The 26898-nt window shown below is 35.6% G+C and overlaps 1 protein-coding gene across 2 annotated transcripts in view; it reads right to left on the bottom strand.

Annotated features, from left to right (window-relative positions):
- Swim (Secreted Wg-interacting molecule) overlaps positions 1-24507 on the bottom strand; it is a 168378-nt gene extending 143871 nt beyond the window's left edge. Inside the window, exon 1 of one of the 2 annotated variants that reach the window (XM_069831384.1) lies at positions 24359-24507. The gene's annotated coding sequence lies outside the window, so the exon portion shown is untranslated. Of the gene's footprint in view, positions 1-16586; positions 16608-24358 lie in introns of those variants that run through there. The other variant, XM_069831385.1, reaches the window with a different exon arrangement.
- Between the last annotated feature and the right edge of the window lie 2391 nt (positions 24508-26898).

Here is a 26898-nt window from a genome sequence, read left to right as displayed (position 1 = left end):
AGGAACTGAAATGACAATTAAAATATCCGCGTACAATTAATTAAGTTTAATATCGCGTGAATATCAAGGTCATGAGTTCGAAGTCCGCCTAGGGCAGGTACATTTGTATTCAAATTCGTGTGCCGTGACGTTTCAGCTAGAGATTCATCGTCGTACTGAACTTACACAGCGAGTTCCACTGTGTCTGTTTAAGAGATCGAGAAAAAAGGCCAGATATAACTTATTAAGACTATGACTGTTCAAGGACTGTAACACTAGGAATGAGGAATGTATAATTAAACTATATTTATTTTTTCTGCATATTATTAGTTGTTCGCAGTGTTTTAATGAAGTAGTAAACCGCATTTTGCAAACACATCCATTATCCGAGGCAGGAATGAAACCGGTTGCTATGGAATAATAAATAGGCTACAAGTTATTATATTGGCGATGTTGAACTGTTTCGGTTATTGAGAATCAATGCAATAGATGAGGACGATATAAAATGTTTGTTCATGTTTGTTGTAGTACCACCAACTAATAAACGGTCGTCCGCTTTGGAGTAACGGTTAGCACCGTGAAGTGAGAAGGCCCGGTTCAAATCCTGCTTGGGACAAGTTACCTGGTTGAGGTTTTTTCCGTTTTTTTCCTCAACCCATTAAGAGCAAATGTAGGGTAACTTTCGGCACAGGACCCTGGACTCATTTTGCCGGCATTATCACCTTCATTTCATTCAGACGCTAGATAACCATAGCAGCTAATCAAGCGTCGTAAAATAACCAATTAAATAATATATATAAATAGTGCAGTGAGGAAGAAAAAGTATTCGCACACCCTGTTCACTTGATAATTCATCTTCTGAAATAAATGTGGCGATATAGTGATAACGATATGGATATCTTAACGGAATGATGTAGCTGCCTAACATGGGGAAACAGGACAACCCCAAGAAAAACGCCAACTACGACCTTATCCATCACAAGCATCTCTATGGATTTTTCAGACAGATTCGAACCCGTACCGTTTGCGTGACATTACGGGGATTTAATTCACGCGGCCACCGCAGGGATGTGACTTCTTTGCCTCAGTTTACTATCATTTTCATGATCCGCGTCATAAATATGCCAATATGACTGATGTTCTATTAATAGAGATGTACAATGGTCTACAGTCATAATATTTGCATTGTTAATTCCGGAGTACCTCAAGGCTCAAATCTTGGCCCACTATTATTCTTGATTTATATTAATGATTTGCCTAAAGTAATTAAATATTCAAAATGTTTACTTTATGCTGATGATCTAAAGCTATTTAAATCAATACAATATATGTCCGGTTTAGGATTTCTACAAATTGATATCAACAATATTTATCAATGGCTTTTAAATAATGGGTTAAACTTTAATATAAAAATGTTGTTATTTGACTTATACAAGGACTACATCTTATTTGAGAGGTAATTATACAATGAATGATGTACCTTTACAACGAATATATTGTGTAAAACATCTCGGTGTAACTATTAATCATAATTTGACTTTTCATTGTCCCATATTTAATAACAAATCATGCTTTTAAAAATCTGGGTTTTATTATTAGAAATTCAAAAACTTTACAAAACACTTCGACTTTGTCACTCCTTTTTAATTGTCATGTTCGCGCTAAATTGGAATATGCTTCAGTAATTTGGTCACCCACTTGCAAATCATATAGTAATCAAATTGAAAAAATTCAAAAACGATTCTCAAGATATCTTTATTTTAGAAAATATCATTATTCGGCTCTCAATGACAAAATTTCGTACAACAACCTACTTGCTGAATTTAATTTAATATCTCTTGGAAGTCGTATATTACTTGCTGAGCAACTTTTATTATATAAATATTCAACGGTCTACTGGATAATAGCGAAATATTATCACAAATCCAGATTAACGCTAGAACATCACACTTAAGAAATCGTCAATTGTTATATTATAAAAAATCAAACACTTCAGCATATAAAAATTCACCCGTGTTAAAAATGTGTTCAAATTTCAATTAAATGTGTAAAACAGATCTAGATTTCAGCATTTCTTACATAAAATATAAACTTGTTAACGAACTGTACCCTATATTTAAAATATTTTTCGCTTTAAGAAAGGTACTTCTTTTCGACAAGGGAGCGAAATTTTTTTCTGTTTTACTGATTTTTTTTTTTTTTTCGTAAAAACGAAATTCGTTATATTAGAATATCTTAACATTAAATTATACCAGGCAGGAGACAGAAAATAATTTCGTAATATTGAATATTTCGTTATAATTAATGGTGTTCGTTACAATTATACCTTACAGTTCAAAGAAAGGACATACAGAGGATCAATTATATCTCTGCCCGTGACTGACCGTTGAGTTTTCGGTGGCTTACCTTGGTCGTCGGCGTCAGACTACTAAAAAGCAAAACAAAAGATATATGGCTGCCTTCATTTCAATATTCTGATCACTGCTTGCCTGAGCGTAAGGTGGAAGTTTAGACATACTTTTTCTCATAGATTAGTATAACGTTTTGCTATCACCCTTCCCCCTCATCACAAACTGTGACATTGCACAAAAGTAAAGATATAATAAAAGATCAGTACATCACAAGATGCCTCATATCATTCTTTTCGGTCTCCTTTTACTACCAAGAATAATAAGAAACAGTTGTTTTCTCGTCCGAAAACGACAATCCTACAGTGAATGTGTATAATACGCCTTCAGTATAAGTTTTTCAATATGCTTGTCTGTGTCCGTGTGTCTAGAAGTGAATATATAGTGAGTGAGTGACTAAGACTCACGTTAGAGCTGAAGCAAGCGACATTTGAGATGCAGAAGTCTCAAGACATCTCTGCGTAAGGCCAGAGATGGAAAACGCGTTTAAGCACAACACGTGTCAGTGGGAGAGAGCTTCGTTTTACTATGTAAACAAGGGATTTAAAATGTTAAATGCATCTCAAGTTCAGATACTTATCGCGCTCTATAAACTGTGCGGAAGCGTCGCAATTATGAAAGGAAGAGTGGTTTAAGGAACTTTTTGCTCTAAATTCCGCCAACTCCGACCAATTGACGCACAATTGTCGCGTAACACATATATCCTGTTATTTCAAATTGGTCTGGTGCCAGTCATTTGCTACCAAACTAGAGCAGATGACGTAGCAGGCAATCAGCGGTAGTACGCACGCTCGCTCATTTGTTTATTTCTTCACAAATAATATTCTCCCAAATGTAAGTTCAGTTAATGTCTTTGAAATTGTCTGAAAGAACCAAGAGTCAAAACTCCGACATGGGTAGAAAGTCAAGAAGGATTATTTGTATTGTGATTATGATTATCATCATCCTCGTCGTCATAATCATCAACTCTTATTATTCTCGACAAGTGTAATATGCCATTTCTGTATCAAGATCTAATTCAGGGCAAACTGTTTCCTCCAGAGGAGAACCAAACAATGCGATATTCTTCAGCAATTTGTTCCTGATGGGTACACGCATACAGAGTGGAAGTGACACAACTTTGCAGAGTGAAGAAGGCAACAGAACATAATATTAAAATAAATAAAATAGGCCTACCTATTACGAGTTTTGTAAATAAGTGCATGTGTAATTAGGAAATTTGACTGAACGTTTGTTTAGTTTGGCAACACCGTATCGTCAGGTCATTTGGAATACACACATAAACTCGGTCTGAATAGCAAAATTCGTCCCTTATCACTGCAGTAGGGTTGTCAGACTTCCTAAGGGCAGGAAATAACGATACGTGCTAATCTTTTTTATTTATTAATTCGGAAGAAAACCATTCATTTTATTTAAAAATTGCAAAGGGATAAATTACTCCTTTTCAGTTTCCCTAGTGTTAAAAGTAAAAATCTGAATCGTACGGATAAACTTATCGAGTAAAACAGTGTTAACACTTTGGGGAAAATATTTTTTTTTTCTGAGAAAAGTATTGATTTTGGATTAATACGGTATTAGAAAATTTTGTTGTACTCTATCGTAGTGTATATATATATATATATATATATATATATATATATATAGCCTATTAATTTGGTATTAGAAAATTTTGTTGTACTCTATAGTAGTAATAAGTTATTAAAATCTGCGTAGTTATAAGCTAAGTTACGGTATATTACCTTTTTTTTTTTACTTGGTTATTTAACGACGCTGTATCAACTGCGAGGTTATTTAGCATCGATGAAAATGGTGATAGCGGGATGGTATTTGGCGAGATGAGGCCGAGGATTCGCCATAGATTACCTGACATTTGCCTTATTACTTGGTTATTTAACGACGCTGTATCAACTGCGAGGTTATTTAGCGTCGATGAAATTGGTGATAGCGGGATGGTATTTGGCGAGATGAGGCCGAGAGGATTCGCCATGGATTACCTGACATTTGCCTTACGGTTGGGGAAAACCTCGGAAAAACCCAACCAGGTAATCAGCCCAAGCGGGAATCAAACCCGCGCCCGAGTGCAACTCTGGATCGGCAGGAAAGCGCCTTAGCCGACAGAGCTACACCGGTGGCTGTTATATTACTTCCACCCTATATATATATATATATATATATATATATATATATATATATATATACAGATCTCGTCGTTCCTGCAATAACTCCTATGTGCAAAATATAATTACAATTGTCCAGTAGGAAGAGAAAACACATTTATTCATTCTATGGCAGTGGTACATAGGAGATTGTGTATTCTTACATTTCCGAGAGAAAGAAATATAGTTACATATAGGAGATTTTATTATTTTCTGTATCACTATTTAAGTTATTTAATAGAGCAAAAATCTGAAAATCCATAAATACGTCACATAGGAGTTATTGCAGGAACAACGACGATATATCCGTGGCGCGACAGCCCTTGAAAGACCAAGATTCTTTTTTGCCAATGGTGGGTAGTTGACTTTTCGTCGTTCACCCTAGCATCACTTTCTTAAGTAGAATACTGTAATTCAGCGGTCATCAGAACACTGCACTCTCGGGCTAGCGTCTTTTACCCGTGGACAAGACACTGCCCTAGCGTGCATTCGTGGCTGCTGGCGGGCATGCTGTCTCTCTATCCCTTGTACACGACAGAGCAGAGTTCTTTACCCTCCATGCACTCTACCAATTTCAGCGAGTGCTGGCGATAACTGCTGTAATTATTGTAGATTTTCTTGCCGCCATAGCGTTGCACTCTATGTATCATGGGAGACGATCTATTTGACGCCCCATGATCATTATTTATTAATGGAACAATGGTTAAATACCGGTTGGAAAAACGGGAGTACTAAGAGAAAATTTACCATCAAGCACCATTTTTGTCCACCACAAATTCCACTGGGATCCTCTAAGATTCGAACTGGGGTTACCAATGTGGAAATCCGATGCTCTATCCGTTCAGTTAATTGGGCGCCAAATTGTAGTTACAGATGAGGCAAACAACGCAGATTTAGATCTATTTTTCTGCAACAAAATTTTTACATGGATAAAAAATAGCCTGTAAAACTTGCCTGTAGCCCTCTCATTAAGGAACAGGGTTCTTTCATGTGATGTAAATATATTACAAGGACCTCCCAGATTCACTTTTAGGGTTGGAAATCCATCGTCCTCGGCGGTTCTTGAACCCGCGCAAATGGGATCCAATGACAGCATATTTCTACATCGAAAAGAACTATGATGAGAGGATGTTATATTCAAGTGGTTTTATTAGTTACTTTACATCTAGACTTCAAAGACGAAAAGATCAGAGTGCAATTTGTGGTTCAAGTGCGGCTCGCGAATAAGTTCAAGTATGAATGAGTAACATTGATAACAGTGCACTTTGTAGTACGTACTTAATATCTCCGTTTCCTAATTCATTTGTATGTGTAGTACAGGGACATCATTTTATTTTTACTAACATTTTTAATATTAACATGGCTATACCTTTGGATTAATGGTTGAGAACCGGAAACACCGTTTGCTACCCCTTCCACAACTGGAGTTCGATGATACTGGTGTAAAATACAAGCAAATCACTTTACTAGGTATAGGAGGGAAGAAAAGTAGTTCATCCATTTATGTAAACTAGGAAATATCGCGATTTTGAGTTTGATAATTTTCATTAAGTTTTTGTTTAATCAAAATACAGTACTGTATTAACAATAAGGGTTTTTACTCACGAACTGAGTTATTCATGCGAACGTATTCATTATGCGGTGTATATTATGTACTGTCTACAGCACATTAGCGTACAATACAGAGAATGAAGTTAAATTAAAAAATAATCGAAATATGGATATTTAAACATATTTTTGAAAATGGTGGCCGTTCATTTCGACACAGACTTCAGTTCTTTTGTGCATATTATCGCACTATAGACTATTGCATCTAATTCCAATTACCAGTTTCGTCTTTCGTACTAGTAACTCATGTTGAAATAATTCTGTACCTACTCTATAAAAGAGTACTTTACGTACTGTAAATTCAATCTTCACTTCTGCCCGACCTGCACAGATAAAATTACTCAGACATGCTATCTACTGTGCATCCAAGTGGTTATGTCGGAGGGTCGTAGGAAAGGGAGAAATCACGTGACAGATAATTACTTAATGAGGCCCTTTTATTTAAGTTATTTTAAACAGTTGTATAATATTATGTAGACGTCTAATTCCTAACAGAAATGAATATTCTCAGAAAAGAGCTAAGACAGCCCAGCCAATAACCTTCACAAAAGGGCGAGCAGAAGCAGGTGGGGAAAATCGGAATGCGACGCAGGCAAACGGACGACAGTACCTGTGCGAAATTATGATTCAATATTGAAAGCTCATTCGTCACTGGAAAACGCGATCATATTTCTGGAACGTACTATACCCACTAACTCAGTACTGTTTATTATATGCGGCCTTAGTTCTGTGTGGAGGACAGTTGGAACTTCATTAATAGAAGGGGTGGGAGTGAAGTACATTCAAAAACTCAGGTACAATAAAAATTTTAGTAAAAATAAAATTATGTCCCTGTATAAAGATATTACATTTCTTTTTATCAGTGGTGTACAAACAGATGAGCAAAATGTGCAAAAGAAAACGTAAGTAGATAGAGAAGAATATATGCTTTTCTTAATGAAGATAAGAGACCAGGGAAAGGAAATGTTTACTTCTCAATTCAATGACAATTTTAATAGACCAATTAGATGGATCATCCTGATTCAACCCTAACGGAGCTAGGTCCAATTCCCGGACGAGAACCTAAATAAACCGATGTGAAGGTCAATGTCGATAGATTTAAAAGGTAACCTACTCGAAAACAAACCTTAGCAAGGGAAATTGGGGCTGAGAAATACTGTATATGTGAGCTCCAAGCCTGTTGGCCACTTGTCTCACTCCGATTTTCGCCGTTCCACTGAAGAAACATTGACGATTTTTTGAGAAAGCCAAAAATGGACGTAACCTAATAGCTACCACATGAGGGGGGGGGGAAGCTCGACAGAACAGCAACAGGTCTGGATCGCCGAAGATGTTATAGTCTGCAACATTGGGCGTGGAGCTTGAGCACCGCAGTCCTCCCAAGAGAAAGGATTCACGGTCACGGAATGAGCGTTGGTTTGAGTCTTCATGAGGGAAGTAATTCTCTCATGAAATTTCGGCCAGTGTTTGGGACATGTACCCACCCAGCATCATGATGAATTTGAAGAGCTACAATGAATAGCTAAATCCGATTTTATAAGCCAGTTGTAAACTGCTGGAGGAATAATCATGCTAACCACATGCTACTCCAGTACTGATTGGATGATATCATTCACCTCTGCTGAGGTCAGCAGTCGGCTAGTACGCGTTAACCCTTCGTGGGCTATCGCGCAAGGGATTAGATTTTTTTTATAAGTATTGGCACTTGTCTGTTGCTGAACATACTTGTTCAAAGAACATTAGAAACCCTAAAACAGCGTGACTCCATATTCACGTGGTCACAGGGCAAAAAAGAAAATCTTAAGACAATATACAGGGTGTTTCTGAGGTGGTGTTACAAACTTTCAGGGATGATGGCGAAGGGCACATGTATCAATTTGAGATAAGGAACCATGGTCCGGAAATGACTGAGTCGAAAGTTACAAGCAAAAATAGTTGTGTGGAAATGAAATTGCCCTCCTTCCCTTAACCTTTGGTACAGTCGTGGAAAGATGGTATGGGCCGGATGTCAAGTACGTGGGTACTTGTCCCGATACGATCTGTGAGCTTGTCTACTGTTCCCATTGGCTCATCCGTATTCGAAAATCAGGTCTGCATATTCCGCTCTCGTGTACTCCTCCATTTCACTAGGACTGATCGACTGGACACTGCAAATTGTACACATACACCGCTGTCTACAGACATGCATATCAGGACCGACCATGTCCGTTACACATTACGCTATCTGCATTGCTTTAGTGTAGTTTCCTGTCCCCCCCCCTCAGACAGCGCACTGAATGGAATACTGTAAGTAGACAACGTAAGCAACGTCAGATGAATACAGTATATGCAAGATGTACAGATAAATACACATAAATAAGGTGTACAGAGGAATAAAATTATTTCATTTCCACACAATTATATTTGCTTGTAACTTTCGACTCGGTCATTTCTGGACCAGGATTCCTTATCTCAAACTGATACATATGCCCTTCCCCATCATCTCTGAAAGTTTGTAACACCACCCCGGAAACACCCTGTATATGATAAACTCCAGCAAAGGAGCACACGTCCACTTCCTGTAAAGAATAAAACTGTCGACACTTCCTATCGGAAATAGAAGCAGCGTCCGTTAAATATATAGCCATGATTCGTAAAGTTTTGTTGGTAATTGATTGTGAGAGAAAACGAGAACTCTCCGTTTCGCGGAGCGGCCTCTCTATGGCAGTGCAAGTCACTAATAGCTAACCCTGTTAAGCAATTAGCTCTGTAACTACTGTGCGGCACAAAGAGCTCGTGACCTACTTTTCGACAGTTATATTTGCGATTTTCGCATGTGCAAAAGACGTTTTGTTTGTATGTTCACGACGGCAGTGAAAAGTGATGTGTTATCGATAGATAGGACACATTGTAATGCGGTAATAGAATAACCCAAAAATAACTTGAGGTGGGGAAACCGTCCTTGCTAAAATGAGGGGTTGTTTATAATGAGTGAATTATTAATATAAATATGATATTCCAATAAACTCATAGAAAACGTCAATAGAGGACGGCGAGGTTCTCTAATAAGAATATATATATATATATATATATATATATATATATATATATATTGTAATGCATATAAAATGCTAGGTTTTAAATTTCGTAATTCCAAATATTTGAATATACCTACCGTACAAAAACTTTTTTATGCATTAGTTAGTTCATAGTTAGAATGCTCTTCGATGATTTGGAATCGAATGACAAATAAATATATAAATTTGCTTGAATAATCTTAGAAAGCATGTTGAAATATTCAGATAGTCAATATAATATGATATAATATAATATAATGTTGTTTTATTAATTCAGTCTAATTGACATATCACAATATAAAAAGTCAATGACACTTACCCATGTAAGTGATCATTGTGTACTATACAGTACAAATATAAAACGTTAAAATTAAGCAAACGTTTTCGCCCTTCGGGCATCATCAGGATATTTTTACATACAATATCTTGTACATTTTGTCTCGTATTGTGGAGCGAATGATTAATCACAACCCTTAATAATGAAAATAATAACTATTTAAAATTGACTTATGGTATGCCACAATTTTATATATTAAATCTTCATACCTGTACATTAATTTTAGATTGTAATGTAAAAAATAGCCTGATGATACCCGAAGGGCGAAAACGTTTGCTTAATTCTAATGTTTTATACTTGTGTAGTACACAATGATTACTTACATGGGTGTGTCATTGACTTTTTATATTTGTGATATGTCAATTAGACTGAATTAATAAAACAACATTATATTATATTGCTTGAATAAGTTCATGAATAAATTGTTTAACGTTTCAACCTTATTACATAGAAAAAATTGCAATGCTTTACTGTTTTGTATAAATTAATAAACAATGAAATAAATGATATTATACATATATATATATATACATATACGTAATGAAGTAATTAAGGAGAAAGCTCCGCCTTGTTAAATTTAATTTAGGGGACTATAAAGACAAATGAAAACAACTGATATCAAAATTTTATTTGAAAACCCTAACACCCATATAACAGAAAGTAATGATGATGTTCTTATGTTGTTATATTTTGTTGAATGACAATTATATACATTTATTTTGAAGTAAGATGTGACCGATATTTAGAAGAGATGGTATTTACCAATGCTGGAAAACTGACATGATTCTCGCGCATGGTGAATGTAGAAAAAACGCAGCGTTATCTTGCGATTATATTACTGCCCACTTATTTTTAATGTATTGTACAGATGTTAATAATTTACACCTGAGTACAGTAATTAAAAACATAACAACATAAGTACATCTCCATCACTTTCTATTGTTATTGTTATCTTGTATCTTACAGGCATTTAATCTGAAGGATAAAAGTTTAATGGCGATACTTCATTAACTATTTGCATTACAAACATGCTACAATTTCTGCTACACTAATGACTATTATTGCATTAATAAAACTTCGTGCTGAAAATAACCATTTCCTGATTAATAACTAAGGAGCAGATTCCTATGTAATTAAATATTATTTTTGCATGTGATAAAACACAATTAACAAAGTTAAAAATTCCGAACATGAAGTTTCAAGTTTAAAACCCGAATTTTAATTCACATAAAAACACATATTTTCACAAAAAAAATGTAAATACATATTTTTCAGGAAATCTATTATAAACACATAAATCTTGGAGTTTTTTTTACTTAAATAATTTTTTACAAGAACTTTTAAACATTTTAAAACTAAATCAATTATGTCACTCAGAAGTACGTTATCTTTTTAAGAATTCTTGGTTGCTTCGTGTTTCTAAGCGCTGTGTGGTGTATCCGTGATCCATTTTTGTAATAGTATCGCCTCAAGTTCTGAGAACTGCTAGGCAGCATATCAATGTTATTATTAGAGAATAAATTAACATGGACAAGGAGGAGAGATCTTGCAACACATAATTAGGAATGTTTATTGTTGCTGAAGATGATTTCGTTCAACGCTTTGTTTGTGAAACACAGCAGATAAGAGCTCGGGTATGAACATTATTTAATTTAAACAAATCTTTCGCCTCTCGCTCATGTCCATTAAGTAAGGCAATACGTCTTGTTGTGATTCCCTGTTATCGGCTTCGTCAATCGATATCCTTCAAGATATACTGAAAGATGTTTGTTTAAAAAACGATTTGGCTTTCCTATTAGCAAATCTAAGCTTTTTGTGTGACAGTATAAAAAACTCGAAACATCCAAAAACCTGTTGTCTGAAACAGAGAGGTGCGTGCCGTGAAAATTAAACTAGACTCGCTACCAGGTTCAGAAGTACAAGTACTAAGGGACAGATTCCAGAATGTGTTTGGGAAAAACAGTGGATATAAAAAATGTGTAAAGTTGCTCAAGTATTGAGGGTGTGCCTGTAGGTGAAATTGACGGTGTATGTGTTTGTGACATTCCTCTCTTTAAATATGCACGTCTGACGTCCTGTGATGTGGAAAGATCGTTTTCACAGTATAAGTCGTTGTTCAGAGATAATTGACATGCATTTGTGATGGAGAATTTGGAGATGACCTTTGTTGCTCACTGCAACTCAAGTGTGGTTGAATACCTAGTAACTTTTTTTCCCAAGCGAAGCAAGGTATTTTTGTCATATTTAAAAAAACATATTTTTTTTATTTTTAGCAAATATTTTCGTACCTTTTAGCACATAAAAAATAAATATATTTAAATTTTTTAGCACATACAAATCCGCTCCCTATTAATAACAATTCTCAATAGACTAGACTTGCGCGCTCTTGTGTGCGCTTAAATCTAGCGAAAACAGCTCGCCATTTTTAAGGTGGTAGTTTTAGGTGCCTCACCCGGTGTGTGTATATAAGTCATAATACAATAGCGTCTTTCATAATGCAGAACAGAGTTCGGATTGTGTGAAGGGAGGAAGCTAAAATATCTGACACACATTAAATTCACTGTTTATACAAGCCATGATTGAAATGACAAATTGTTACTGATAAACTCCCTAAATCTCTATCAACTGTGTCAGTTTCATTGATAAAAATGATGAGAGCATGAAGGAAACTACATACAAGATAAGGGAGTGGCACATCATTTCTGAGAGTGAACGAACTGAGGAAGTGAGTATGACAGCATTCTCGATTCCTTGAGGATACTGAATAAACACTAGACGTTAGGTCTCTAGTAGTGAGGTTAGCATGGCCCAAGACCAATGTTTAAGACAACACTTGGCGATGATATGAAAGAAGACACAATTACTGTCCCCAAGAACAGACAAAAATGCCTAAAATTGTATTTGAATGGTGAATTTGCAAAACGACTTAAGTCCCTACAAGTAGTTTTGAGAAAATTAAAGAAAACTGTTTTTGGCCTCGCTGAATCATATATTGTTGCAATATATTTTTTTATATGTAAGAGAAATAGTTTTATTATAAAAATTCATACTTTTGTATTCTTCTTCAGTTCGTACAAAATTTAATTATCTTCAGGACTTAAGTTGTTCTGCAAATTAACTTCAATCCTGCATCATAATTAATAGGTTACTGATACATAAACATGTTTAACTAAATGTATTTATACCAAAACCATAAAATAACCTTATTGTAATTGTTGAACAACATTATTTTGAACAATTTGTTAATCACAAGAGCACAGACAACTCTTAGGAGTGTTATAACGAGACCACAGCTTAGTTTCATCTTTCAATTCTTTGTTGTCTCTCATGCTATAATGTTTTCGTAAAATGTGTGCACTTCTTCTTCATCACGAATGTACTTAAGTATTTTACGAATATCTTGAATTTTGGTTTCATTGATCGGGGATAAACTACTGTGTTGGAAAGTGTGGAGAAAGAATGATGCTGAAATGATCAAGAAGTAGAAAGGGAATTGACTGTGTCACTGGCTGAATTGAACTGCCTACTGAAGAATGCACTGGAAGAAATGGTAAACGTGAGATAAGTTCGGAAAGAATTACCAATGACAACAAAGAAAAAACAATTTGTCAGCTGAGTGTATGATTAAAATTACATATTATGTAAGTTCCTTCAGCACTTGACAGGAAAAACAACTTCAGTCCAGGACTAAAGTCGTTTTACCCTTTAACCAAATATTCTGCTGCTAATAAAAACTATACAAAAGTCGTGGATTAAAGTCATTCTGCTACTAAACGATGCCCCTTGCACACAGTAACATAATCATGCTCTCAACTCAAAACCCCCAAATTGTGGACTTAAGTCGTTTTGCAAATTCACCATTCATTTAAAGTTATTCTTGGGTCTTTTGCATTTGTAGCACTTATAGGGTAAACTAGGGTCTGTTGGACAGTCGGGCATGTTGGACACTTTGTACTTTAATATGTTACCTCGCCACTTGTGGGCACCACATTCTGCTAGAATTCAATGACGGAAATAGCCACGATTGGGGCTACTTCCGTCATTGACTTCTAGCAGAATGTGGTGCCCACAAGTGGCGAGGTAACACGTTAAAGTACAGAGTGTCCAACATGCCCGACTGTCCAACAGACCCCAGTTTACCCTATGTAAGATAATGTTGGGGCAGAGTTTATAGGAATGCTCTCATTTTTTGTCTCGTCATTTTTACCATTTTTTCATTATTCGTCTTCCATAAAATGACATATAGTAGACAAGACAAAGTCATACAAACTCACTCCTATTCACTGAAAACAGACTCAACAATAAAATTACAGTCATAATATCATTTGTTCTGCACTTGGTCCGTGAGATCTATAAATGTCAGACAAATACATAGGCCTACATATGTAACACACACACTCTCCGGAGTAGAGAGATAGAGCGCTGAGCAAATAAAGCCGCCAGATTAGCAGAATATATCAGCAACATCATATGCTGGAATAAATATCTGAGACATGAATCAGAGTTGAAATGTACAAAGGGATCATAAAGCCAGTTATTGCTCAGATATCAGAAATCAGAACGCCACTTCAAGACTTCGATAAGTACGGTACTCGAAGGAAATGAAACAAACATTCTTAAGCAAATAATGGAGAAAACAAAATAGAATAGGTTCGTAGTGAGTTATTCAATAACAATACAAAAACTAGAATGTAGTGTGAATAGGAAACCAAAGAGAATTGTGCAATTAGTCTGACACGTATTGCGCAATAGAAAGGAGAATGCTGGAAGGACGAAGAAAGGTAAGAAGATATCTGTTCTGCCTAGAACAGGTTGATAATTTAAATAACAAATATAATAATAATAATAATAATAATAATAATAATAATAATAATAATAATAATATCATCATCCAGAAAAGTATAAGGTCCAGGGCCTCTTACGGTCTCAGTGAGTCATTCTCGGTCCACCTTTTTTTTTTTTTTTTTTTTTTTTTTTTTTTTTTTTTTTTTTTTTTTTTTTGGACGGGCCAAAGATCTCTTCCCCTGGGTACGGTATTGAAGCATGGCTTTTGGAAGTCTATTACGATTATTATTATTATTTTTTTTAATTATAAACCCAGGAACCTGGACCTTCAAGCTCTTCCTGATCAACCGACACTGATAGATGGACTATCCTGTCTCAGCCCGTGATAGAGTCAGATCTCATCCGCACACGAATATCCTGATAAGCCCAAGGAGCTCGGATCCGAACCCCGAGCCCTTCCTACATCAGCTATGGAAACCCATACTACCCCAGGACTTCACCCCAACCTATTTTCACTATTGCAGATGATAAATGAAATGAGGAGGAGGTGGAGAGTGTTGATGAAATGATGCAGGGTACGGAAGTATCCCGAGAAAACCCCTCTGCAACGTCTACTTTATCCACCACAAATTCCAACACGACCTACCCGGGAATAGAACCCGGACAGTCTGGATGGAAAGCCGCGCATTAAGAGTTTCTATAGGAAAAACACATTATAGTTTAAATTATATGGATAATCTTCAATTTCATTTAATTAGAAATGAGATATAAAAGTTAAAGATTAAAATTGTTTGCAATTATGCTTTGGGTCGTCACAAAAGTGTTCGATTATGTAATTTTCACTGTTAGAGTCGGATTTATTTTATTCTCAGTATCAGCTATATAACTTCATTTAATGTAGGTTACAAATTAATTTTATTATAATTTAAATTTTTGAAATATTAACTTAAGTTAATGGAATTAATAAGTTAGCTTAATGGAATATTAAGATTGGGCAGTACTTAGAAAACTAATCTTAATCCACTACATTTATTACAGAGAAGAATAATTAAAATATGTCAAAAAAATCTAAGGATTATCCTATAGAAAAATTGTTTTTAGAATTTAAAGTCTTGAAAATACACCAAATTTATATCAATGCATTATTAAAGTTTATACATAAAAATGAAACATATTTCAGATCATATATTCACAAAACCAAAGGCATAGATACAATACGTTTGTTCTAACCCATGTGTTTAACGAGCACTGCTTTCAACCATAATACTAATATCGGCCCTAACATTTATAGCAAATTGATAAAGAAATACCCACATCTATTTACCTTCAACAGTTTGAAATTTAAGAATGTATGTACGCAATATTTGTTACGAGTAATTGTTAATTTTTAGATGTTATTTTATTGTAATTTGTGCTTGTAAATGTATTACGTATACTGTAGAATCCTCCTCTAAGCACGAGAACAGGGTGTACTAGAACTCTGTTAATTACAATTTATTTGAATATTATTTTTATGGCAATAAATATTATTATTATTATTATTATTATTATTATTATTATTATTATTATTATTATTAAGTGTTCAGTTATCACTGCATTATGATAAATCGATACACAATATTTGCACTTGGCTTCCTTCTTGTTAATGGATTTTGTATCGTACATTTCCCACATTTCAGATCTAGGAAGCATTCTGACTGAGAACGTTCACTTAAACACTGAGGTATTCCTGCCTACAAAGGGCATTTATATACATTCACTTAGCTTCTAGATCTTTTAGAGTGTAACTTATGTATTAAGTAGTCCCTTTAAAGGTAAATTTTCATACTCTGGATAGAATCGAAATCTGGATCTCATGATTTGTAGTCACGAATGCTAATCGATGGACCACGAAGCAGTGTGTTTCATAATTTGCTCATATCGTCATTTTAACAGCATTGATATGTAACATCGCCTGTTGTTTATGCAACTAGCAGAATCATGGCGTATTTAAGGTTGCATTGTATTCTACGAACGCTGCAAGGAAAACTGCCGTATTCTACACTGCCGTTTCTTATTCTACAGCAGCTTTACAACTCTAGTATTGAGTAAACTCTAAATTGCAAGTTGATCACTCAAGTAATCACTAAAATTTCTGCGAGTAAAAGTGTTTACTTACTTTTATTCAACTGATATAATGCCCAGAATAAGTAATGTATTTAACTAAAACAAATGTTTCATTACACTTGAAAGAAACAATGTTTTGACATTTCTGTACCTTCCTGTGATCAGTTTCAGGTCATAACTTGTGGATACCGAGAATGCTGATGGCTTTATATATCCAACTTCGAAGTAATCTCCGGCAGCTATGGTGCACGTCTACCAGCGTGGTACGATTGCTGGAAAAGAGTTCTGAGAAACCTTCTTTAGAATCGACCGAAAGGCTTGCGTTGCAGCTATGATAACTTCCTACGCCCACGAAACTGGTCTTTCAAACAGAAGGACATGAAAGTCAATAACACAATGCTATAACGGGGCAATACGTAGGATCTGGTAACACAATTGTGTTGTGTTTTGTCTAACTTTTGACGAAATCTTCTATTTGCACGCGCGCAGCTCAGGTCCTGAGATGATAGCTGTTACACAGTAACACCACAGTCTAGTATATACAGTCACGAAGCTTGAGTTGTGAGGGTGCTAGGAACAATTGACTGTGCCAGTACTATTTCACATTTTCTATAATGAGGCGATATTAGCGATCCTAGTGGTTAGAAACTATCTATGTATGCATATTTACTACGTATTGAACTTCGTGACTGTATATACTAATAGACTGTGGTAACACACTTCACTCGAACTGAAGTTTTTCACACGACGCGCGTCGTCTGGAAGATAAGTGTATCTGTACGAATTTGGAATATAATCCATAGCAACGCTGTACAGCCGCCGGCCGGTCCACAAATTTGTTGACTCTACTAACTAGAATAACGTAATGAATCCTTGAACAGTGTTGACAGGTTATCTATGGAAGATTTGTCAAAACATTTCAAGGATTTACTCTCAGTCTTATTTCCGGGATGAAGAGCGATGGACTATCGCCAGAAATATCACAGAATAATGCAAATGTTGTAGTTACATTTCAATAGAAGCATTCGAACTAATGACAGCGATTTGACATGTATCAAACGCTATTTCGCTATTGCTTATAATATGATTCATTGTGTGTCAGATTGAAGGTAAATAAACTGTATCAGACAAAAGTCAATTGCCAAATGGGAAGAACAATATTATTTTCAAATGATATACACAGTATGTGGGGACTAAAGGGAAGGCAGAAAATAGGAAAGACTAGAGAATGCTGGGTTTGCAGTGAACGACCTACTCTTTGGCAGATAACTATGAATGAATGAATATATGTAGGACCACGACAAAAAAACAACAAAGATCACGATGACAACCACGACAAAGACAACAACGACCACGATAAGGATCATGATATGGATCACGATAAGGAACACGATAAGGACCACGATAAGGATCACGACAGAGACAACAAGGACCACGATAAGAACCATGACAAATACAACAACAAGGACAACGACAAGGACTATGACAAAGACAAAGAAGACCAACATATGAACCATGACAAAGACAACAAGGACCACGATAAGGATCATAACAAAGACTACAAAGACCACGATGTGGACAATGACAAAGAGAACAAGGACTATGACAAAGACAAAAAGGACCAAAATATGGACCATGACAAAGACAACAAGGACCACGATAAGGATCATAACAAAGACTACAAAGACCACGATGTGGACAATGACAAAGAGAACAAGGACTATGACAAAGACAAAAAGGACCAAAATATGGACCATGACAAAGACAACAAGGACCACCAAAATATGGACCATGACAAAGACAACAAGGACCACGATAAGGATCATAACAAAGACTACAAAGACCACGATGTGGACAATGACAAAGAGAACAAGGACTATGACAAAGACAAAAAGGACCAAAATATGGACCATGACAAAGACAACAAGGACCACGATAAGGATCATAACAAGGACTACAAAGACCACGATGTGGACAATGACAAAGAGATCAAAGAGGACTATGACAAAGACAAAAAGGACCAAAATATGGACCATGACAAAGACAACAAGGACCACGATAAGGATTATAAAAAAGACTACAAAGACCACGATGTGGACAATGACAAAGAGATCAAGGACTATGACAAAGACAAAAAGGACCAAAATATGCACCACGACAAAGACAACAAGGACCATGATAAGAATCATGACAAAGACAACAAGGACCACGATATGGACCATGACAAACATCACGACAAGGATAACAAGAAGGTCCACGATAAGTATCAGGATAAGGATCACGACAAGGATGGCGATAAGGACCATGACAAAGATCACGATATGGAATTCTAGTGTTACAATCATGGTGCTAGTCGCTCAAATGAAAGTTGATAAAGCGTTCACTTGTACAATTCTACCAGGCCTGAAATATCAGACAATAGTGACATCCCAGTAGTACCAGCATCATTTTGCACTACGCGGGGAAGCGAATATTATATATCAGAAAACGAATATGCAAGGCATACCAAACCTCCAGAACGTAACGAAACACTGGATATTTTAAAATCTCGAAACAGATTGAATATCGTAGAATTTCTAAATTAATCTATTACCTAGGTAGGCTATTATAATAAACTTATTATATAGCAAAAGTGTAATGGAAATGATACATTTTGAAGAACAGAAATCGAAACATAACTTACATGTTGGCTCTACGTCTGATTTTTCATAACGATAACTTACGGATCACATTTACTATCTATATTATTTCATAAAACTACGTAAAATTTTTATAAAGTTCGAACTCTGAAACGGACGTCCATGGAAACAATCATTTAAGAGTACTTATGTTGCGTATAATAAGTTAAGCATAACGTTGAAACACAAATATGAGTATATTCGCGTTCATGTTCAAAGCATAACGTGAAACACAAGTATGAGAATATTCGCGTTCATGTTCAAAGCATAACGCTGAAACACAAGTATGAAAACATTTGCGTTCATGTTCGAAGCATATCGCGGAAACATAAGTATGAGAATATTCGCGTATAATATGTTCAAATCATAACGCTGAAACACAAGTATGAGAATATTCGCGTTCATGTTCAAAGAATAACTCTGATATCATGTTCAAAGCATAACGCTGAAACACAAATATGAGAATATTCGCGTATATGTTCAAAGCATAACGCTGAAACATAAGTATCAGAATATTCGCGTTCAGATTCATAAAGCATAACACTGAAACACAAATATGAGAATATTCACGTTCATGTTCAATGTGAAAACAACAATTCGCTAAGAATTAACTAAATCTAACCCAAGTTCGTTTAACATGATCTACGAAAATTAATATTCTTAATATCACGAGAAATGAAATTATATGACGCATGAAGTCGCTATGCACGCTCCATTCTGTAGCAACAGAAGACGTGTGTAATATTGGAAGGGTATTGTACATTACTTCAAATCTAAGTCCAATATTTCTTAATACAGTTTCCTCTCGTACCTGTTCGTGGGCAGTAGGACACGCAAGATATATGTCAGATATCTGCATAAATCGCAATGCTATGTCAAGAAAAGAAATGGAATAATTATTGATAGTATTTCGACAAGCTTCCAACGCTGACTCAACGCTCATGTACAAAATCGTTGACTGTATGTGATATAAAGTATTGAATTAATGATTCATTTGGCACTCCCATGTATGTTATTACATAAAAAAATATGTAAATGGCTTTACGTAATTCAAATAGATGCAGAGATCTAAGAACGGCTGGAGAGTTGGCACACTACGCCGGAGATCCCAGTTCGAAACTCAGAGGATTCAAGCGAAATTTGTGGTGCCGAAAGATTACATTAGGTTGCTTTATTAGGGGCAGACCCCTTTCTCCTGCCGCCAGCTCACTGCTCATTTCATTATGACACAAATGGGCGAAGTCGTATAGTTACTATGACGTTACTATGATGCAGACTTAACAAATTACTCATCCACGATACGTACTCATTGGCTTAATTCAATGGATCTTAGCGTAAGCACATACAGGAAGTTCAAAGATTTTAAAACCTATGTTCCAAAATTTGGTGTTTAAAATGTAAAATATATGTGTGTGTATAAAACACCATACAATTTAAAAATATAAATATACTCAAGGTTTTAAAAAGGTAATGCATAACTGCAATTAAAATTGAATAAGAATATTTTGGACAAGAACTTCAGACACGTCAAATCTTGTATTTGAAAAGGAATATTTTTATTGAAACAAACTATTTCTGTGTGGGTCATGATGTCATCTAGGACATTTTAAGTGACAACCTATAGCTTTTTTATATCATCTGAAAGATAATATTTTTATGTAATATTTCAATTGTTTTACACAGAAGCGCTATGGTTATAGCACAATTTTATTTTTGATATACTTCGTTAGTCCCTGTGTTATGAAGGCAGCTTCATTGACGAAATCAACATAAAATAATATGTTCTTAACAGAAAATTATTTTTTTATCTCTCTGACATGTCCATGTTTTCTGAATTTCTCTTCTATTCTGCTCACAGTTGTCTGAGAAGTAGTTGGTCGATTTGGATGAGATTCATTAAAAAAATGCGCATCCCTCTTGTGCTCGTCTTCTGTCACCAAATTCTATCATCAGCATCAGCAGAATCATCATCAGCATCAGCAGCATCATCATCAGCAACATTATCATCAGCAGCATCATCTTCATCATCATCCTCAGAATCTCCATTCTCTCAGTTTCTATTAAGAACATCTTATTTTATGTCGATTTCATCAGTAAAACTGCTTTCATAACACTGAGTCTAACAAAATATATCAATAATAAAATTGTTACCATAGTAAGCTAATAATAACAACAACAGTGAATATGTAAAAACCAACTGAAATTATAATAATAATCCGTGGCGCTACAGCCTGTGAAGGGCCTAGACCGACCAGCCGGCTGCTGGCCTCACGCCCACATGCCGAAGCAGAGGTGGACGATCATCCAACCAGAATGGAGGTATCGTGTGGTTAGTACGATGATCCTCCCAGCCGTTATAGCTGGTATTAACTGAAATTATATTACATAAAAATATGCTCTTTCAGATGATATTAAAAAAACTATAGGGTGTCACTTAAAAATGCTCTCGAGGACGTCATAATTCGCACAATAATCGAATTTTTTTTCCCATAAAAATATTCCTTTCTAAACACAAGGTTTGACGTGTCTGAGCTTTTTTTTTCACAAAATCCCTTATTCAATTTTAATTGCAGTTATGCATTACTTTTGAAACATCTTGTATATTTCAGCACCATAGTTCAAATGATAACACATCCTTCCCTGAAATTTCATAGTTCCAGCCAGCTTCTGCATATTGGTGGCTTACTTCTAAAACACTGTAAGTCTAATTTTTATCGAATATCGATACTTGTGTATATTTTCAAAATGCGTCCTCGTAAGTATGCAAATGTATAAACATATTTTGTAAATAGCAAGTGCATAACAGTTGTTACCTGGGATATAAAAAGAATAAGTTATTTTGATCTCTTATACTGTTTCCCAAAATGCAGTTAAGGGTTTTTAAAAGTATGCCAACGATAATAAAATATATAAGCTTATTTTAAATTCACCCAACACTTCCGTTAATAGCTATAAAACGCTGTAATGTAATCTTGAAGCAATTGTTACAAGTTTATTGTTTAGAGATTATTACACCTCTTCTTACAAGGGTTAACCTGCTTCCGGATAGCAGACCACAAAATTTACAGTTGACATATTATCGGAGAGTAACACATAAATCGCAATACCATGCATAAATAAGGAATCGAACGGTAGTAATTCAACACGTTACCGTCATCAACTGCATCTTCGATCCCGCTACGCAAACATAGGAGAGGAAAAAGTACTTCAATTATTGAAAATAATGCCGAAATTGTAGCACACCACTCTAAAGACACGATGTGATCACTGCGAAAGTCATAAATTCACCCAACTCGCCTCAAATACCTTTCGTTTTTTATAGACAGTACCGATGATTTTCTCAGACATTTTCATACGAAATCATCGAGTAACCCAATGTTGCACTACGCTGGAAAACACTCCTTTCCTCGGTCTAAGGTATATCTACCTACCTATCTACCAAAAAGCGTATATACAAGGTATACTAAAACACTTATAAACAAAACCTAACCTGTCACTGATCCTAGACCTCACAAAAATTCGCTCATTTATTTTTTCCAGATAAATGCATATTTGTAAAATTATTAAGAGCAATTCTCCAGAAAAGCTACACCAAAGAAGGCACAATTTCCTTGTGCTTCACTGGCTTCTGTGAGATGTATGTGATAATCACGAGGTTTTGGTTTGGAGCCACAAACACTGCGACATAAATACCATTTGTTTCTTAATATCCTGATGTAGTACCTCCCCTCTTGTTACAAACATACTCGAGAAAGTAACCATTTCCCTAGTAATTCGCACTCGACGTTTTTCATGTTATACTGGTATTTAGTAACAAATGAACGAGGAGGGATACAACATGCATTAGAATGTACAGATAAGTATCAGTGGATTTTTATGTTGGAAGTATTTGTGGCTACAAACTAAAACTATATATAACTACAAATGTTACAGTTAGTGAAGTAAAAGAAAATTCAGTGGTGTTTGGGTAAAGAGAGATAAGTCAAAAATTAGTTTTCAGTTAAATGAAAATTAAACATCGAACCCTTATTGCAAATAATTTTCTACACAAATAAAACACATCAAATACTAGTATTCTTTTGTTTTTTGCACACCCACGTGTAGAATTTAACTTGTGTATTCCTCTTAGTTACTTACTTACTTACTTACTTACTTAATTACTTACTTACTTACTTACTTACTTACTTACTTACTGGCTTTTAAGGAACCCGGAGGTTCATTGCCGCCCTCACATAAGCCCGCCATTGGTCCCTATCCTGAGCAAGATTAATCCAGTCTCTACCATCATATCCTACCTCCCTCAAATCCATTTTAATATTATCTTCCCATCTACGTCTCGGCCTCCCCAAAGGTCTTTTTCACCTCCGGCCTCCCAACTAACACTCTATATGCATTTCTGGATTCGTCCATACGTGCTACATGTCCTGCCCATCTCAAAAGTCTGGATTTTATGTTCCTAATTATGTCAGATGAAGAATACAATGCGTGCAGCTCTGCGTTGTGTAACTTTCTCCATTCTCCTGTAACTTCATCCCGCTTAGCCCCAAATATTTTCCTAAGAACCTTATTCCATTTGCACAAAAAAATCTCTTATACCCCTTTACCAGAACACCACAGAATTATACCTCCTTTCGTGTAACTTTTCTGAAAAAATACCATGTTGCAAAATTTCGACTCCAGAATTTAATTTTAGTGTTTTAGCATTACGAAGCACACTTATACTAAAATTTAGCCTATAATTCAAACTATAACACACCTTCTTCATCTGGAATTTCACAATCCAAGTCTCGGAGTTTACATATATTTAAGTTTATCCATCACTTCCGTGAATAAAGCTTATCGCTATGAGATTTATTATATTTTTTACAGATGTTTCCTTCGAACCTGCTTTCGGACAACATAATTTAAAACTTTCAGCAGTGATATAAAAAAGTAACACATACTGTAAATCGCAGTACCATACAAAAAGAAGACCCGAACGGTAGCAATTCAACACGCTACACAACTTCAACACCTGTACCGGTATACAATATTATTGATCATCTGTGATTAGGTACAGCTGTAAGAGATAATTCATGTAGCACTTCCACATTATACGTAATAATATTCCACAAACTTGGCATATTTAAGGCTAACAATTGAAAAATGTAAGCTTCAGTATAATTTCATAACTGAACATAACTGCACTTTCTAAATAACACGACAGAGTAGAGTCCACACTTCGAACCTCGGATTCACAACTCACCTTGTGCTGCGGAGATCGGATCGAGTCCTCGACGCACGCGCGTGTGCAGCGTCCGGTCTGTGCGTGTCGCGTGCTCGCGGTCGAGTGCCAGCCGTCGCTGCTCCGCTGACTGTTATATGCCAGCGCCCGGCCCTCTACCTGTCTGACGCGGCGTGGGTTCGTATCCCGCCTAGGCTACAGAGCTTGTCCTTGTCAATGTCAAGCGCTGGCTTGTCTTTGCTGGAGACCTGACGTAGCGCCGACCCCATGTCGCCGAGCGTCGCACCATGTGTCTCTTCTGCATTACAGTGAAGGTTTTCTGCAAAGAAATGGAAAATAAAATCATGATTATTTGTGATTTTCTCTCAATAGTTCAAATGCAAAATAATTTCTCCAAAATACGTGAACTTAAGCATTTAATTTTCCTCCATCAATTATTAAATGTTAAGCACGAGGTGGAAAAATAGTAGTATTACAAAAATTCACACGAGTTGTGGATTGTAGGCTACATCAGGTTATTAAGAGCAAATGTAATTCTTCAGAAGAAGTGAACTATCGCCCCACGTTATCTCACTACAAGAATCATTCGGGCCACAGACGATGCGGAAATAAAATAGGTAAAATTGATTACTCCCTTGACAGTAATGGCGCACATGCAATCGGCGTTATGTACGATTGTTACTTATGTGAAAATAAACGATTCAACGTAACTTATATGAACCGAAAAGTTTCGATTCTCCAGTAATTTTCTCTGGACTTCTCGGCAAAGTGGAGGTTATTGTGCAAAAGCATCTTATTATTACAGAATATGTAGGCCTAACCGAGAAATGAGAGAACTTTCCACAGTTAATATGCTGCAGGTAAGAACATGCAAGTAAATATTTTCGATTTTTATGTTCAAAGTATTAACTAACATGGGGCCAATTATCAGTTTTTTATTCATAAAAATTAGTGTTGTGGAATTTAATCGATTAATTTAATTGATTAATCGATAAACTTCTATTGTAAGATTAATCGATCAAAAATATTTAGTCGAATAATCGAGTCGATTAAAATTAATCGGTTGTAGTTGATATTAATTATTATTTTGTTAATATAAACTCATACTAAAAATTCCGACAATATTTCTCTCTCGGAAATTGCTTACTTAAAAGCACAATGTACTGTTATTTTCTAACTGTAAACAGGTAGCGTAGGGAAAATCTTTGTACAAACACTTCAGAAAGAGATGGAGATATGAGAACAGTGACCTAGTCTACCTCTATTGAAAGCTGAAACACAATGCGAAACCCTTATTAAGTTTTATGATTTTCCAAGAAAACTTCCACCTTGTTGTCACCTCATCTTCCTAGCATATGAAATAGGTACATACTTTTCTGGAATTCGTTCCCCTCATCCCTTATAGAATCGCCATATCTACACTGTGTGCAAGTGAGAGCGTAACTACCTTCTTCTCTTTTTAAAATCTGGTAATTCGATTACAATAGGGGCCAGCTTCTGTTTCGACCGCTATACTCTTGCAGTTGCAGTTTCTGTACTGTGTTTGTATATGAAGGTTGTGTGTTTAGTTTGATAAAGAAAAAAAATCAGTTTTCTGTGGTTTGTGAGTGTAAACTCCATTATGTCATATGAGAATTTGAGAGGTAAACTCGGTGAAACGTTTGGATTTAAATTGAATGATCGTGGAGAAGTGCCTGACAGAAAAAAAAGTTTTTTGCATTTTTCTCGAAACTTGTGTAAATGGACTTGAATGGTTGTTGATCTCACCGCTTCAATTGAATCTGGGCCGCCTGGATTGAGAACCATCAGACATTCTTAAATAAGCAGCCATTCCGGGCAAAGTGGGAATTCCAATGAAAAAGTCTCTTCCAGAAATATTTGTTTATTATTATTGTAAGACATAGATAAGGCTCTAAAGTTAAATATTCTAATCCTCTATTTTCAAAATGAAAATATTTTACAAGTTTTATGGGCATTGAATCTAAGTGGTCTTGGCTGGATAATAGATACCGTTTTATTTCCCTAAAGTTTTTAGCACTTACTCATAGATAGATTAGCTGTTAATGCATGTTTTTCAAGGAGCTATTATTGAAGACATATTTTGAGAGTCTCCATTGTTCATTCCAGAGCTCCGGGATCAAGGAACTTTTTACTCATTATTATGTTCTTCATATCATTTATTTTCAGTACTTTGGGTTAATAACAATTAATTTTAGGGTTCAAATGCATATTTTAACTTAGAAATGTTACAGTTATTTTGAAACTGGAAAAATGAAGAACATTAACTCATCTGTAACATCCGTAACAAAATATGTGTAACATCCGTGACATGGAAGAAACAGCTACAAAATATGTATCGATTATGTTTTTATGAACTAATTGGATGCCATGAGATTTGCATAGCTTTTATATAGACACTATGCGAATGAATCGAGAGGTTTGGGGAAAAACCTCGCAGTTCCAATTCAGTACTTTTCGAGATAATGAAGAACTTATTGCCAAACAATAAGCATGTACAGAAAGAGGCAGGTCCAAAATGCATTGTAACTGTGAATGTAATT

Source organism: Periplaneta americana, chromosome 7, assembly GCF_040183065.1.
Source record: "Periplaneta americana isolate PAMFEO1 chromosome 7, P.americana_PAMFEO1_priV1, whole genome shotgun sequence".
In the NCBI taxonomy this organism is placed as follows: domain Eukaryota; kingdom Metazoa; phylum Arthropoda; class Insecta; order Blattodea; family Blattidae; genus Periplaneta; species Periplaneta americana.
This window is presented reverse-complemented; position numbering and strand designations above follow the sequence as displayed.